General features: G+C 39.3%; 2 protein-coding genes and 32 non-coding genes across 34 annotated transcripts in view; 33 read left to right on the top strand and 1 right to left on the bottom strand.

Moving 5' to 3' along the window:
• LOC133991890 (uncharacterized) overlaps window positions 1–14,311 on the bottom strand; it is a 527,851-nt gene that overhangs the window by 162,456 nt on the left and 351,084 nt on the right. The gene's annotated exons all lie outside the window — the stretch shown is intronic.
• LOC133991866 (NACHT, LRR and PYD domains-containing protein 14-like) overlaps window positions 1–14,311 on the top strand; it is a 721,507-nt gene that overhangs the window by 457,643 nt on the left and 249,553 nt on the right. The window lies entirely within an intron of this gene.
• Window positions 469–542, top strand: trnat-ugu (transfer RNA threonine (anticodon UGU)). The gene has a single exon. It is a non-coding gene; the product is annotated as a tRNA-Thr (tRNA).
• On the top strand, window positions 915–987 carry trnat-ugu (transfer RNA threonine (anticodon UGU)). The gene has a single exon. It is a non-coding gene; the product is annotated as a tRNA-Thr (tRNA).
• On the top strand, window positions 1,148–1,221 carry trnat-ugu (transfer RNA threonine (anticodon UGU)). The gene has a single exon. It is a non-coding gene; the product is annotated as a tRNA-Thr (tRNA).
• trnat-ugu (transfer RNA threonine (anticodon UGU)) lies at window positions 1,467–1,540 on the top strand. Its single transcript has one exon. It is a non-coding gene; the product is annotated as a tRNA-Thr (tRNA).
• Window positions 1,699–1,772, top strand: trnat-ugu (transfer RNA threonine (anticodon UGU)). Its single transcript has one exon. It is a non-coding gene; the product is annotated as a tRNA-Thr (tRNA).
• Window positions 2,179–2,252, top strand: trnat-agu (transfer RNA threonine (anticodon AGU)). The gene has a single exon. It is a non-coding gene; the product is annotated as a tRNA-Thr (tRNA).
• Window positions 2,858–2,930, top strand: trnat-ugu (transfer RNA threonine (anticodon UGU)). The gene has a single exon. It is a non-coding gene; the product is annotated as a tRNA-Thr (tRNA).
• trnat-agu (transfer RNA threonine (anticodon AGU)) lies at window positions 3,422–3,495 on the top strand. The gene has a single exon. It is a non-coding gene; the product is annotated as a tRNA-Thr (tRNA).
• On the top strand, window positions 3,862–3,934 carry trnat-ugu (transfer RNA threonine (anticodon UGU)). Its single transcript has one exon. It is a non-coding gene; the product is annotated as a tRNA-Thr (tRNA).
• Window positions 4,272–4,344, top strand: trnat-cgu (transfer RNA threonine (anticodon CGU)). Its single transcript has one exon. It is a non-coding gene; the product is annotated as a tRNA-Thr (tRNA).
• On the top strand, window positions 4,481–4,554 carry trnas-aga (transfer RNA serine (anticodon AGA)). The gene has a single exon. It is a non-coding gene; the product is annotated as a tRNA-Ser (tRNA).
• Window positions 4,801–4,874, top strand: trnat-agu (transfer RNA threonine (anticodon AGU)). Its single transcript has one exon. It is a non-coding gene; the product is annotated as a tRNA-Thr (tRNA).
• trnat-ugu (transfer RNA threonine (anticodon UGU)) lies at window positions 5,034–5,107 on the top strand. Its single transcript has one exon. It is a non-coding gene; the product is annotated as a tRNA-Thr (tRNA).
• trnat-agu (transfer RNA threonine (anticodon AGU)) lies at window positions 5,270–5,342 on the top strand. Its single transcript has one exon. It is a non-coding gene; the product is annotated as a tRNA-Thr (tRNA).
• Window positions 5,479–5,552, top strand: trnat-agu (transfer RNA threonine (anticodon AGU)). Its single transcript has one exon. It is a non-coding gene; the product is annotated as a tRNA-Thr (tRNA).
• Window positions 5,891–5,964, top strand: trnat-ugu (transfer RNA threonine (anticodon UGU)). Its single transcript has one exon. It is a non-coding gene; the product is annotated as a tRNA-Thr (tRNA).
• trnat-ugu (transfer RNA threonine (anticodon UGU)) lies at window positions 6,388–6,461 on the top strand. Its single transcript has one exon. It is a non-coding gene; the product is annotated as a tRNA-Thr (tRNA).
• On the top strand, window positions 6,705–6,778 carry trnat-agu (transfer RNA threonine (anticodon AGU)). Its single transcript has one exon. It is a non-coding gene; the product is annotated as a tRNA-Thr (tRNA).
• On the top strand, window positions 7,543–7,615 carry trnat-cgu (transfer RNA threonine (anticodon CGU)). The gene has a single exon. It is a non-coding gene; the product is annotated as a tRNA-Thr (tRNA).
• On the top strand, window positions 7,752–7,825 carry trnat-ugu (transfer RNA threonine (anticodon UGU)). The gene has a single exon. It is a non-coding gene; the product is annotated as a tRNA-Thr (tRNA).
• trnat-agu (transfer RNA threonine (anticodon AGU)) lies at window positions 8,018–8,091 on the top strand. The gene has a single exon. It is a non-coding gene; the product is annotated as a tRNA-Thr (tRNA).
• On the top strand, window positions 8,251–8,324 carry trnat-agu (transfer RNA threonine (anticodon AGU)). Its single transcript has one exon. It is a non-coding gene; the product is annotated as a tRNA-Thr (tRNA).
• trnat-ugu (transfer RNA threonine (anticodon UGU)) lies at window positions 8,580–8,653 on the top strand. Its single transcript has one exon. It is a non-coding gene; the product is annotated as a tRNA-Thr (tRNA).
• On the top strand, window positions 8,845–8,918 carry trnat-agu (transfer RNA threonine (anticodon AGU)). The gene has a single exon. It is a non-coding gene; the product is annotated as a tRNA-Thr (tRNA).
• Window positions 9,197–9,269, top strand: trnat-cgu (transfer RNA threonine (anticodon CGU)). Its single transcript has one exon. It is a non-coding gene; the product is annotated as a tRNA-Thr (tRNA).
• On the top strand, window positions 9,417–9,487 carry trnat-agu (transfer RNA threonine (anticodon AGU)). The gene has a single exon. It is a non-coding gene; the product is annotated as a tRNA-Thr (tRNA).
• On the top strand, window positions 9,743–9,816 carry trnat-agu (transfer RNA threonine (anticodon AGU)). The gene has a single exon. It is a non-coding gene; the product is annotated as a tRNA-Thr (tRNA).
• trnat-ugu (transfer RNA threonine (anticodon UGU)) lies at window positions 10,335–10,408 on the top strand. The gene has a single exon. It is a non-coding gene; the product is annotated as a tRNA-Thr (tRNA).
• On the top strand, window positions 10,600–10,673 carry trnat-agu (transfer RNA threonine (anticodon AGU)). The gene has a single exon. It is a non-coding gene; the product is annotated as a tRNA-Thr (tRNA).
• On the top strand, window positions 11,039–11,111 carry trnat-ugu (transfer RNA threonine (anticodon UGU)). The gene has a single exon. It is a non-coding gene; the product is annotated as a tRNA-Thr (tRNA).
• trnat-agu (transfer RNA threonine (anticodon AGU)) lies at window positions 11,875–11,948 on the top strand. Its single transcript has one exon. It is a non-coding gene; the product is annotated as a tRNA-Thr (tRNA).
• On the top strand, window positions 12,134–12,207 carry trnat-ugu (transfer RNA threonine (anticodon UGU)). Its single transcript has one exon. It is a non-coding gene; the product is annotated as a tRNA-Thr (tRNA).

Genomic DNA, 14,311 nt, shown 5'->3' with positions numbered 1-14,311 from the left:
GAAGACACATCAGTTATAGGTGCTGTGGCTTAGCTGGTTAAAGTACCAATTTAAGCAAAAAAAGTATCTCCTAAAAACCACAACTACCTGAGTGAAACTTTGGGTCTGCTCCATGAAAGCAAAGATACATGAAGGAATAGAGAGAACCTCTAACGCCAGGAACACACCAAAAAGCAGCCAGTTGCCATGCAATCTCTATGTAAACTTGCGGCAGCCGCACTATGGCGGTGGCATAAAGTTTGGCCGCCGCAAGTTTTGATAGAGATTGCATGGCAACTCGCTACAGAATCAGGTGTGTTAGAGTGAAAAGATACCTAAAACATGCAGGGTAGTAGCTCTCCAGGAGTAGGCTTGGTGAAAAATGCTTTAGACCTTTTTATTGATCTCACTGCAGTGATCAGTATCATCTTGGTTTTTGTAACGTCTTCTCCAATGAACCTTTCATCAACATCTACTACTAGACAAAGAGGTGCTGTGGCTTAGTTGGTTAAAGCACCTGTCTTGTAAACATGAGATCCTGGGTTCAAATCACAGTAGTACTTGCTAGATGGTGTTTAAAGAATGCTTCTCACCAAAGAAAGAAATGATCTGGTTTAATATGCAGTAAATGTGTTTGTATATAGTGGAAGCAACAACAAACACATTACTGATTATCAATCAACAGAACATTAATCTGCCATGTCTTTAATAATAATATTAAGTCCAAATGTCTTCTTGTTTAAGCTTCTGAAATGTGAGAATGAGCTGCTTTTCTTCATCTTAACACTGCACTAGATTTAATGTTTTGGAGTTCTGGACAAAACAACACATCTGATGACGTTATTACTTTTTTCAAACAATTCATTGATAATGAAAATATGTATTTATTGCAGCCATATTTCAGGATGTGACTGTAGAAAGAATACTTAACCAGAGGTGCTGTAGCTTAGTGGTTAAAGCGCCTGTCTTGTAAACAGGAGATCCTGGGTTCAAATCCCAGTAGTACCTGTAAGATGTTGTTGGAGGACACACAGCAAGGAGGACTACATTGGAATTCACATAAGCTCCTTAAAATGAAAGTTGCGTTTTAATTTGGAGCAGTGAAACTGCAAAATGTTGGGTTTGCATCAGCAGTAACTCAACACAACTCTGACAAATGTTCATCGGAGGTGCTGTGGCTTAGTTGGTTAAAGCGCCTGTCTTGTAAACAGGAGATCCTGGGTTCAAATCCCAACAGTACCTGATGGTTGTTGAGTTACTTTCATAGTAAAGAGACAACTGATTGCCTTTCCATTACTTTCTTTGAGGCTTTGTTTCTTCCTTGGACACTTGTTTGGAGACCAATTTGCTTTAAAATGCTCTTGCCTCATTTACAACCAAAGTAACAATAAGGATCAGGAATAAGACAAAAACTTTATAATTTCAGTTCATAAACGTCTTCCCCTGAGTGTGATTGCACCTTTAAAGTAAGCCAACTTGCTATCGAAGGCGCTGTGGCTTAGTTGGTTAAAGCGCCTGTCCTGTAAACAGGAGATCCTGGGTTCAAATCCCAGCAGCACCTCTGTGTGACTCACTTTCCTTTACCGAAACAAAAGACTAATCTGCATCAATCAAAACCCACTTTGAAGGTAGTGTGTCTCTTCTTTTATATCTTAATATCTGTTCAAAGATGACCTTGCAGATTTGAATGAAATGAGAGAAGAAGAAACATTTGTTATAGGTGCTGTGGCTTAGCTGGTTAAAGCGCCTGTCTTGTAAACAGGAGATCCTGGGTTCAAATCCCAGCAGTACCTGTAAGATAAGTTTCAGAATATCAAAACACATCATTGAAAAGCCTTAAATGAATAAATATTTAGTTTTCAAAGCCATACTTCACATTTTCACATGGATTACATTAACACAGGCCAGCACAGTAAACCTTAATTAACCCCCTGTGATATCCCCTGATGTTCCCTGATATCTCCTGATGTCCCCTGATATCTCCTAATGTCTCTTGATGTCTCCTGATGTCCCCTGATATCTCCTAATGTCCCCTGATGTTCCCTGATGGCTCCTGATGCTTTAAAATGTTCTTGCCTCATTTACAACCAAAGTAACAATAAGGATCAGGAATCAAGACAAAAGCTTTATCATTTCAGTTCATAAATGTCTTCCCCTTAGTGTGACTGCACCTTTAAAGTAAGCCAGACTGCTATCAAAGGCGCTGTGGCTTAGTTGGTTAAAGCGCCTGTCTAGTAAACAGGACGTCCTGGGTTCAAATCCCAGCAGCACCTCTGTGTGACTCACTTTCATTTACCGAAATAAAAGACTAAACCGCATGAATCAAAACCCACTTTGAAGGTAGTGTGTCTCTTTCTTTTATATCTTAATATCTGTTCAAAGATGACTTTGCAGATTTGAATGATATGAGAAAATAAGACACATCAGTTATAGGTGCTGTGGCTTAGTTGGTTAAAGTGCCTTTCTTGTAACCAGGAGATCCTGGGTTCAAATCCCAGTAGTACTTGCTAGATGGCGTTTAAAGAATGCTTCTCACCAAAGAAAGAAATGATCTGGTTTAATATGTAGTAAATGTGTTTGTATATAGTGGACGCAACAACAAACTGATTACTGATTATCAAAGAACAGAACATTAATCTGCCATGTCTTTGATAATAATTTTAAGTCCAAATGTCCTCTTGTTTAAGCTTCTGAAATGTGAGAATGAGCTGCTTTTCTTCATCTTAACACTGCACTAGATTTAATGTTTTGGAGTTCTGGACAAAACAACACATCTGATGACCTTTTTACTTTTTTCAAACAATTCATTGATTATGAAAAGATGTATTTATTGCAGCCATATTTCAGGATGTGACTGTAGAAAAATCCCTTAACCAGAGGTGCTGTAGCTTAGTGGTTAAAGCGCCTGTCTTGTAAACAGGAGATCCTGGGTTCAAATCCCAGTAGTACCTGTAAGATGTTGTTGGAGGACTACATCGCAATTCACATTAGCTCCTTAAAATGAAAGTTTCCTATTATTTAGCATTTTAATTTGGAGCAGTGAAACTGCAAAATGTTGGGTTTACATCAGCAGTAACTCAACACAACTCTGGCAAAAGCTCATCAGAAGTGCTGTGGCTTAGTTGGTTAAAGCGCCTGTCTAGTAAACAGGCAATCCTCAGTTCAAATCCCAGCTGTACCTAGTTCTTATTATCCTTCATGTTTAATGATAAAACAAAGATGTAAACTATCAATTATTTCCTGAACCAGAGGTCGATTCACCTTCTCTCATAAATTGGCTTGAAATTGTAAATTAGCAACCTTCTGAAAATATTCTTGCCTCATTTACAACCAAAGTAACAATAAGGATCAGGAATCAAGACAAAAACTTTATCATTTCAGTTCATAAAGGTCATCGCCTGAGTGTGAATGCAACTTTAAAGTAAGCCGGATTGCTATCGAAGGCGCTGTGGCTTAGTTGGTTAAAGCGCCTGTCTAGTAAACAGGAGATCCTGGGTTCAAATCCCAGCAGTACCTGCTAGATGGTGTTTAATGAATGCTTCTCACCAAAGAAAGAAATGATCTTGTTTAATATGCAGTAAATGTGTTTGTATGTAGTGGATGCAACAACAAACTGATTATCAATCAACAGAACATTAATCTGCCATGTCTTTGATAATAATATTAAGTCCAAATGTCATCTTGTTTAAGCTTCTGAAATGTGAGAATGAGCTGCTTTTCTTCATCTTAACACTGCACTAGATTTAATGTTTTGGAGTTCTGGACAAAGCAACACATCTGATGAACGTTTTTACTTTTTTCAAACAATTCATTGATTATGAAAAGATGTATTTATTGCAGCCATATTTCAGGATGTGACTGTAGAAAGAGTATTTAACCAAAGGTGCTGTAGCTTAGTGGTTAAAGCGCCTGTCTTGTAAACAGGAGATCCTAGGTTCAAATCCCAGCAGTACCTGTAAGATACATTTCACAACATCAAAACACATCATTGTAAAGCCTTAAATGAATAAATATTTAGTTGTTAAAGCCATACTTCATATTTTCACCTGGATTACATTAACACAGGCCAGCACAGTAAACCTTAATTAACCCCCTGTGATGTCCCCTGATATCTCCTAATGTCCCCTGATGTCCCCTGATGGCTCCTGATGCCCCTTGTGAACCGTCTACATTCTCAAAGGTTCCTCGCTTGTTTGCCTCTTTTTGCAACATTTGCAGACAACTGAAAATGTCTTGTTGTTCTTCATTGATTTACTGCAATATGTCACTTGCTGCAGCATCAACAGATCTGTGGCGCTGTAGCTTAATGGTTAAAGCGCCTGTCTCGTAAACAGGAGAGCCTGGGTTCAAATCCCAGCAGTGCCTGTGTGTGATTGCTTCAATGATTAAACACTAATCTTCATCAAAAGCCACATATGAGTATATTTTCCTCTTGATTACATTTTCAGTTCTGTTAATAGATAACTTTGCAGATTTCAATGAAAACATAGCTATAGCAAGTGGTGCTGTGGCTTAGTTGGTTAAAGCACCTGTCTAGAAAACAGGAAATCCTGGGTTCAAATCCCAGCAGTACCTGATGGTTGTTGGATTGCTTTCATAGTAAAGAGACAACTGATTGCCTTTCCATTACTTTCTTTGAGGCTTTGTTTCTTCCTTGGACACTTGTTTGGATACCAATTTGATTTAAAATCTTCTTGCCTCATTTACAACCAAAGTAACAATAAGGATCAGGAATCAAGACAAAAGCTTTATCATTTCAGTTCATAAATGTCTTCCCCTTAGTGTGAGTGCACCTTTAAACTAAGCCAGACTGCTATCAAAGGCGCTGTGGCTTAGTTGGTTAAAGCGCCTGTCTAGTAAACAGGAGATCCTGGGTTCAAATCCCAGCAGCACCTCTGTGTGACTCACTTTCATTTACCGAAATAAAAGACTAAACCGCATGAATCAAAACCCACTTTGAAGGTAGTGTGTCTCTTTCTTTTATATCTTAATATCTGTTCAAAGATGACTTTGCAGATTTGAATGAAATGAGAGAAGAAGACACATCAGTTATAGGTGCTGTGGCTTAGCTGGTTAAAGTGCCTGTCTTGTAAACAGGAGATCCTGGGTTCAAATCCCAGCAGTACCTGCAAGATGATGTTTAAAGAATGTCTCCTGATGCCCCTTGTGAACCATCTACATTCTCAAAGGCTCCTCTCTTTTTGCAACATTTGTAGACAACTGAAAATGTATTGTTGTTCTTCATTGATTTACTGCAATATGTCACTTGCTGCAGCTTCAACAGATCTGTGGCGCTGTAGCTTAGTGTTTAAAGTGCCTGTCTAGTAAACAGGAGAGCCTGGGTTCAAATCCCAGCAGTACCTCTGTGTGATCGCTTCAATGATTAAACACTAATCTTCATCAAAAGCCACATATGAGTATATTTTCCTCTTGATTACATTTTCAATTCTGTTCATAGATAACTTTGCAGATTTCAATGAAAACATACCTATAGCAAGTGGTGCTGTGGCTTAGTTGGTTAAAGCGCCTGTCTAGTAAACAGGAGACCCTGGGTTCAAATCCCAGCAGTACCTGATGGTTATTGGGTTACTTTCACAATAGGACATTCTTCACATACAAATACTGTGCCTTCAGTCTGTCCTTCTGTTCTGTATAGAAGATGGTTCAGTGTACAGAATCAAAGGTGGATCCTGTTTACAGCTATAATGCTGATTCTCTGTATGAAAGATACCACTCATCAGCTTCCAATTTCTTTCTTGCAGACATTATTTCTCCATCTTGTCACTGGGATTCTTGTTTGGTGACTAATCTTTGCATTATTTACAACTGAAGCAACAATATGGACCAAGACAATAAACATAACTTTATCATTTCAGTTCATAAAGTTTATATGAAAGAAGCTGTGATCAAAGGTGCTGTGGCTTAGTTGGTTAAAGCGCCTGTCTTGTAAACAGGAGATCCTGGGTTCAAATCCCAGCAGTGCCAGTTTAAGCAGGAAATCATCTCCTAAAAACCACAACTACCTGAGTGAATTTAATCCTTAAACTTTGAGTCTGCTCCATGAAAAAAAAAATACATGAAGAAAAAGAGAGAACCTCTAACACCGAAAAGCGGCCAGTGCCATGCAATCTCTATGTAAACTTGCGGCGGCCGCCCTTCGGTGTGTTCCTGGAGTTAGGTATTAGAGCAGCTGAAGCTTGTCAAGGGCTGGATAACAAATTAATAATCAGAATCAGGTGTATTATAGTGGAGACCTAAAACATGCAGGGCAGTAGCTCTTCAGGAGCAGGGTTGATGAACATTGCTATAGACCTTTTTATTGATCTCACTGCAGTGATCAGTATCATCTTGGTTTTTGTAACGTCTTCTCCAATGAACCTTTCATCAACATCTACTAATAGACAAAGAGGTGCTGTGGCTTAGCTGGTTAAAGCACCTGTCTTGTAAACAGGAAATCCTGGGTTCAAATCCCAGCAGTACCTGATAGTTGTTGGATTACTTTCATAGTAAAGAGACAACTGATTGCCTTTCCATTCCTTTATTTCTTCATCTTATCCTTGGACACTTGGTCTGGTCACCAATTTGCTCTAAAATGTTCTTGCCTCATTTACAACCAAAGTAACAATATGGATCAGGAATCAAGACAAAAACTTTATCATTTCAGTTCATATAGGTCTTCGCCTGAGTGTGATTGCACCTTTAAAGTAAGCCTTACTGCTATCGAAGGTGCTGTGGCTTAGTTGGTTAAAGCGCCTGTCTAGTAAACAGGAGGTTCTGGGTTCAAATCCTAGCAGTACCTGCAAGATAGTGTTTAAAGAATGCTTCTCACCAAAGAAAGAAATGATCTGGTTTAATATGTAGTAAATGTGTTTGTATGTATTGGAAGCAACAACAAACTGATTACAGATTATCAAATCACCAGAACATTAATCTTCCATGTCTTTGATAATAATATTAAGTCCAAATGTCCTCTTCTTTAAGCTTCTGAAATGTGAAAATGAGCTGCTTTTCTTCATCTTAACACTGCACTAGATTTAATGTTTTGGAGTTTTGGACAAAACAACACATCTGATGACGTTTTTACTGTTTTCAAACAATTCATTGATTATGAAAAGATGTATTTATTGCAGCCATATTTCGGGATGTGACTGTAGAAACAATATAACCAGAGGTGCTGTAGCTTAGTGGTTAAAGAGCCTGTCTTGTAAACAGGAGATCCTGGGTTCAATAAATATTTAGTTGTTAAAGCCATACTTCATATTTTCACCTGGATTACATTAACACAGGCCAGCACAGTAAACCTTAATTAACCCCCTGTGATGTCTCCTGATGTCCCCTGATGTCTCCTAATGTCTCCTGATGTCTCCTAATTTCCCCTGATATCTCCTAATGTCCCCTGATGTTCCCTGATGGCTCCTGATGCCCCCTGTGAACCATCTACATTCTCAAAGGTTCCTCGCTTGTTTGCCTCTTTTTGCAACATTTGCAGACAACTGAAAATGTCTTGTTGTTTTTCATTGATTTACTGCAATATGGGACTTGTTGCAGCATCAACAGATCTGTGGCGCTGTAGCTTAGTGGTTAAAGCGCCTGTCTCGTAAACAGGAGAGCCTGGGTTCAAATCCCAGCAGTGCCTCTGTGTGATCGCTTCAATGATTAAACACTAATCTTCATCAAACGCCATATATGAGTATATTTTCCTATTGATTACATTTTCAGTTCTGTTCATAGATAACTTTGCAGATTTCAATGAAAATATAGCCATATCACGTGGTGCTGTGGCTTAACTGGTTAAAGCGCCTGTCTTGTAAACAGGAGATCCTGGGTTCAAATCCCAGCAGTACCTGCAAGATGGTGTTTAAATAAGGCTTCTCACCAAAGAAAGCAGTGCCACTGTGTGATCACTTCCATGATTAAAATATCATACGCATCAAAACCCATGTAGCAGTTTTTTTTCCTATTGATTACATTTTCAGTTCTTTTCATAGATAACTTTGCAGAAATCAATGAAATGAGAGGAAATGACAAATCTATCACCGGTGCTGTGGCTTAGCTGGTTAAAGCGCCTGTCTAGTAAACAGGAGATCCTGGGTTCAAATCCCAGCAGCACCTCTGTGTGACTCACTTTTGTTTACCGAAATAAAAGACTAAACCGCATGAATCAAAACCCACTTTGAAGGTAGTGTGTCTCTTTCTTTTATATCTTAATATCTGTTCAAAGATGACTTTGCAGATTTGAATGAAATGAGAGGAGAAGACACATCAGTTATAGGTGCTGTGGCTTAGCTGGTTAAAGCACCTGTCTAGTAAACAGGAGATCCTGGGTTCAAATCCCAGCAGCACCTGATGGTTGTTGGGTTACTTTCATAGTAAAGAGACAACTGATGGCCTTTCCATTACTTTCTTTGAGGCTTTATTTCTCCATCTTATCCTTGGACACTTGGTTTGGTCACCAATTTGCTATAAAATATTCTTGCCTCATTTACAACCAAAGTAACAACAAGGATCAGGAATCAAGACAAAAACTTTATCATTTCAGTTCATAAATGTCTTCCCCTGAGTGTGATTGCACCTTTAAAGTAAGCCAGACTGCTCTCGAAGGTGCTGTGGCTTAGTTGGTTAAAGCGCCTGTCTTGTAAACAGGAGATCCTGGGTTCAAATCCCAGCAGTACCTGCAAGATGGTGTTTAAAGAAGGCTTCTCACCAAAGAAAGCAGTGCCTCTGTGTGATCACTTCCATGATTAAAATATCATACGCATCAAAACCCATGTAGAAGTTTTTTCCCTATGGATTACATTTTCAGTTCTTTTCATAGATAACATTGCAGAAATCAATGAAATGAGAGGAAATGACAAATCTAACACCGGTGCTGTGGCTTAGCTGGTTAAAGCGCCTGTCTAGTAAACAGGAGATCCTGGGTTCATATCCCAGCAGCACCTGCATGTAGTCCTTCTTTATTCTGCATCCACCACAAAGATACTAAATGTAGGCTGCTCTCTCAGAAAGTTAACATCCATCCATTGGCTGAATATCTTTGAGATGTTTGAGAACGTCAGCTTTGACTGTCGGAAACACTGATCACCTTTTTTCACCATTTTATGGACCAAAGGCTCCTCGCTTGTTTGCCTCTTTTTGCAACATTTGCAGATGACTGAAAATGTTGGTTCTTTATCGATTAACTGCAAAATGTCACTTGCTGCAGTGTCTGCACATTTGAGGCGCTGTAGCTTAGTGGTTAAAGCGCCTGTCTCGTAAACAGGAGATCCTGGGTTCAAATCCCGGCAGTGCCTCTGTGTGATCACTTCCATGATTAAAATATCATATGCATCAATACCCATGTAGCAGTTTTTTTCCTATTGATTACATTTTCAGTTCTTTTCATAGATAACTTTGCAGAAATCAATGAAATGAGAGGAAATGACAAATCTTACACCAGTGCGTTGGCTTAGTTGGTTAAAGTGCCTGTCTAGTAAACAGGAGATCCTGGGTTCAAATCCCAGCAGCACCTGATGGTTGTTGGGTTACTTTCATAGTAAAGAGACAACTGATTGCCTTTCCATTACTTTCTTTGAGGCTTTATTTCTCCATCTTATCCTTGGACACTTGGTCTGGTGACCAATGTGCTTTAAAATATTCTTGCCTCATTTACAACCAAAGTAACAATAAGGATCAGGAATCAAGACAAAAACTTCCTCATTTCAGTTCATAAATGTCTTCGCCTGAGTGTGATTGCAACTTTAAAGTAAGCCAGACTCCTCTCGAAGGCGCTGTGGCTTAGTTGGTTAAAGCGCCTGTCTAGTAAACAGGAGATCCTGGGTTCAAATCCCAGCAGCACCTCTGTGTGACTCACTTTCCTTCACCGAAATAAAAGACTAATCTGCATGAATCTAAACCCACTTTGAAGGTAGTGTGTCTCTTTCTTTTATATCTTAGTATCTGTTCAAAGATGAGATTTGAATGAAATGAGAGAAGAAGACACATCAGTTATAGGTGCTGTGGCTTAGCTGGTTAAAGTACCAATATAAGCAAGAAAGTATCTCCTAAAAACCAAAACTACCTGACTGAAACTTTGGGTCTGCTCCATGAAAGCAAAGATACATGAAGAAATAGAGAGAACCTCTAACGCCAGGAACACACCAAAAAGCAGCCAGTTGCCATGCAATCTCTATGTAAACTTGCTGCAGCCGCACTATGGCGGTGGCATAAAGTTTGGCCGCCGCGAGTTTTGATAGAGATTGCATGGCAACTCGCTACAGGAGTAGGCTAGTGTGTCTCCTCCTTTTATATCTTAATATCTGTTCAAAGGTGACCTTGCAGATTTGAATGAAATGAGAGAAAAAGACACATCACTTATAGGTGCTGTGGCTTAGCTGGTTAAAGCGCCTGTCTTGTAAACAGGAGATCCTGGGTTCAAATCCCAGCAGTACCTGCAAGATGGTGTTTAAAGAAGGCTTCTCACCAAAGAAAGCAGTGCCACTGTGTGATCACTTCCATGATTAAAATATCATACGCATCAAAACCCATGTAGCAGTTTTTTTCCTATTGATTACATTTTCAGTTCTTTTCATAGATAACTTTGCAGAAATCAATGAAATGAGAGGAAATGACAAATCTAACACCGGTGCTGTGGCTTAGCTGGTTAAAGCGCCTGTCTAGTAAACAGGAGATCCTGGGTTCAAATCCCAGAAGTACCTGCAAAATGGTGTTTAAAGAATGCTTCTCATCAACGAAAGAAATGATGTGGTAGTAAATGTAGTTTGTATGTAGTGGAAGCAACAACAAACTGATTACTGATTATCAATCAACAGATCATTAATCTGCCATGTCTTTGATAGTCATTTTAAGTCCAAATGTCCTCTTGTTTAAGCTTCTGAAATGTGAGAATGAGCTGTTTTTCTTCATCTTAACACTGCACTAGATTTAATGTTTTGGAGTTTTGGACAAAACAACACATCTGATGACGTTTTTACTTTTTTCAAACAATTCATTGATTATGAAAAGATGTATTTATTGCAGCCATATTTCAGGATGTGACTACAGAAAAAAACAATTAACCAGAGGTGCTGTAGCTTAGTGGTTAAAGGGCCTGTCTTGTAAACAGGAGATCCTGGGTTCAAATCCCAGCAGTACCTGATTTACAGAGAAGTTAGCACTTATAAAGCACAATGCTTAACAGTACTCTGAAACTTTATGAGTTGACCACAAGAAAAATCTAAACCTTCTTCTCAAGCACTGATCACTTCTATCTTTGTTTTGATAAATATCTTCCTCAATTAACCTTTGATGAACATCTTGGGTCGTAGTATGAGGTCTTGTGGCTTAGTTGGTTAAAGCCCCTTTCTTGTAAATAGGTAGAACCTGGGTTCAAATCCCAGCAGTGCCTGTGAGATGCTGCTCATAGACACATTGCAATGAGGAATGTCATCAGAAATGCTTTAATTTGAAGCAGCAAAGCTATAAATCTTGCACTTGCATCATCAGTTAACCCAGCAGTACCCATCTAACAGATTATCTCCAAGAAATCAACAAACCCTTCATAGTATTCTGAAACTTTATAAGTCTACTTCACGAAAGCACAGAAAAGGAGAAAATCTGTAAACCTCCTGTTTGGTCTCACTGTAGTGATCACTGTCATGTTGATTTTGGTAAATGTCTTCCTCAATTAACCTTTGAACAACATCTACAGTAAGGGCAACTTAAAGCGCCTGTCTAGTAAACAGGAGATCCTGGGTTCAAATCCCAGCGGTGCCTCTGTGTGATCACTTCCATGATTAAACTCTCATATGCATCGAAACCCACATAAGAGTTTATTTTCCCCATGATTGTGTTTTCAGTTATGTTCATAGATAACTTGCAGATTTCAATGAAATGAGAGGAAATTAAGGATGAAACACCGGTGCTGTGGCTTAGTTGGTTAAAGCGCCTGTCTAGTAAACAGGAGATCCTGGGTTCAAATCCCAGCAGCACCTGTGATATGATGTTAGAAGACACATAACAATGAGGAACCATGTTCTTTGTTGCCTATAAATTCTTCATAATGAAAATTTCCTGTTACTTAGTCATGTAAAAGTTTTTCATTTGACGCAGTCCAATCAGAAATGTTTGGGTTTGCATCAGCAGTAACTCAACACGACTCCAACAAAAGTCCTTCAGAGGTGCTGTGGCTTAGTTGGTTAAAGCGCCTGTCTTGTAAACAAGAGATCCTGGGTTCAAATCCCCGCAGCACCTCAGAAAACACTGTGATGTGTTCAATATCACAGAGATGAAATCAGAATCTTAATGCTATAAGCTCACTTACAGAGGCTCATGAACCTGATCTGTTCACCAAACACCAGTAGACCCAATGAGCTGTGGCCAGGGAGCAACAGGCTGAGGTACGGTTGTGTACTTATTACCACCTTTGGACTACAACAGAAAAAAATAAATGGGTCATTTATGTTCTGCTTTTGCTCGGGAGCATCTTCTCTGCTCCTATGTTGAGAAAATAATGTTTTAGCTGTGTGTGTTCGGTGCCATGTTTAGATGTGATTGACGGGAGCCACTAGCATCTCATTAGCTGGAGAGCTAATATCTATATCTAATTGGACAACATTGTTTTTATTGTATTTTGTCGTTAGGCTGGTTGTTTGTTGTCATTATTGGGAGAGAGGCAAGCTAGCTGTCTCATTAACTACCTTTTTGTGGTATTTTCATGGACAAACAGTCTACAGGTTGTTACAGGCAATGGAGAAAGTCAGGGAAGGTCTCCTGTTCACTCAATAACAATGATTAATACATGTAAAAAAAAAACCTCTCAATATAGAATCTTTAATGTTGATAACAGATTGATGTATTTGTGTTACAAGCATTACTGAGTGTGGTAGTTTCTCTATGATTGCTAGCTGCAGTAACCTGAACATCAGACCTTTGTGTCGTCTGTTTTGACTGTTCCTTCTTTCCTTCCGTCTATCCTTCCTCCCTCCTTCTCTCTTTCTTTCCTTGCTCTCTCTTTCCTCCCTTCCTTCCTTGCATCCTTCCTTCCTTCCTTCCTTCCTTGCTTTCCTTCCTCCATTCCTTTTTTCCTCCCTCCCTCCTTCTCTCTTTCTTTCCTCCCCCCTACCTTCCTCTCTTCCTTTTTTCCTCTGTCCTTCTTTCCTTCCTCCCTCCCTCCTACCTTCCTTCCTTGTTTCCTTCCGTCCTTCCTTCCTTCCTTACATCTTTCCTTCCTTCCTTCCTTCCTTCCTTTCTTTCGATCCTTCCATGTTTCCCTCCTTCTTCCTCCCTTCCTTCCCTGACTCAAGGACAAGGGTTAAGAAGATTATTATGACGATGATAAGCGTCCCACAGTCTCCCTAACGGCTTTCTTTGACCAGCAGGATCTCTGCAGGACCAGGTCTATATTAGACTGCAGAGACCAACAGCCCCTTCACTGAGTCTGAAAGTCTCCCCTCAGGCTGAGACTTACTGCAGGAGGAAAAACTCCTTTGTTCCCTGTGCAATAACCCTGCTTAATCTGCACATGTAACATAGCATTTTAGAGCTTGTTCTGATGTATTATTGTTTTCTGTATATTTTCTGTACGTGAAACATTTGAGTACTTTTGGGTTTTTTTCTCGTTCCCCTGTCTGCAAGTCGAGTTTCTCATCTGGGATAATAAAGTGACTGAACTGAACTGAAACTGTTTCTTCACTAATTCTTTGGCTTCTTCTTCTGGGTTTGAGGTGTAAAAGTTGTTTTCGGGACATGAATCGAGGCTCCTGCAGAGAAACATCTGCTGCTCACTGTAAATTAGCTCTCAACATGTGTCGTCCATCAAAAAACCTCAAACACTCACTCACGTCTCCATCTTACATCATGGAGGAATCATTCAGGACTCGTTGGGTTTAGCTGCCATCACAGTAATAAATCTGTTATTTCCATTAAATAAAAACCCGTATTTGGTCATATTACGGTTAGCTTGTTATCCAACAAAGGCCATTCAGCTATTTACATTGTCTATACTGTCATTTTCATCAATATATTATATTTTCGATATTTTCTTTGATGATTTTTAGATATAAATGTAAATCGTGTCACATTATGAAGTGATGAAGTGTTTCTTCTTTGTGTTCAGTGTGTAAAAATGTCTTTTTTTATGGTTGCTGGTTGTAAATTTCATTGTACGCACCGCGGCTCAGACTGTCTGGGCGGTCTGAGTCACATCTTCATCATCATCTTCTTCATCATCTCTTTACTTTGACAGATTTGGGCGTCGTGATATATTTGAGGGGGATTTCAGCTTGAACCCTGCCGCCCATTAAAGTGATCAGAGTTTTTCACCAATGTTTTTATGTGATCATATATGGGAGAGTTT

The sequence above is a fragment of the Scomber scombrus genome, chromosome 12 (genome assembly GCF_963691925.1).
Source record: "Scomber scombrus chromosome 12, fScoSco1.1, whole genome shotgun sequence".
Classification (NCBI taxonomy): Eukaryota; Metazoa; Chordata; class Actinopteri; order Scombriformes; family Scombridae; genus Scomber; species Scomber scombrus.
This window is presented reverse-complemented; position numbering and strand designations above follow the sequence as displayed.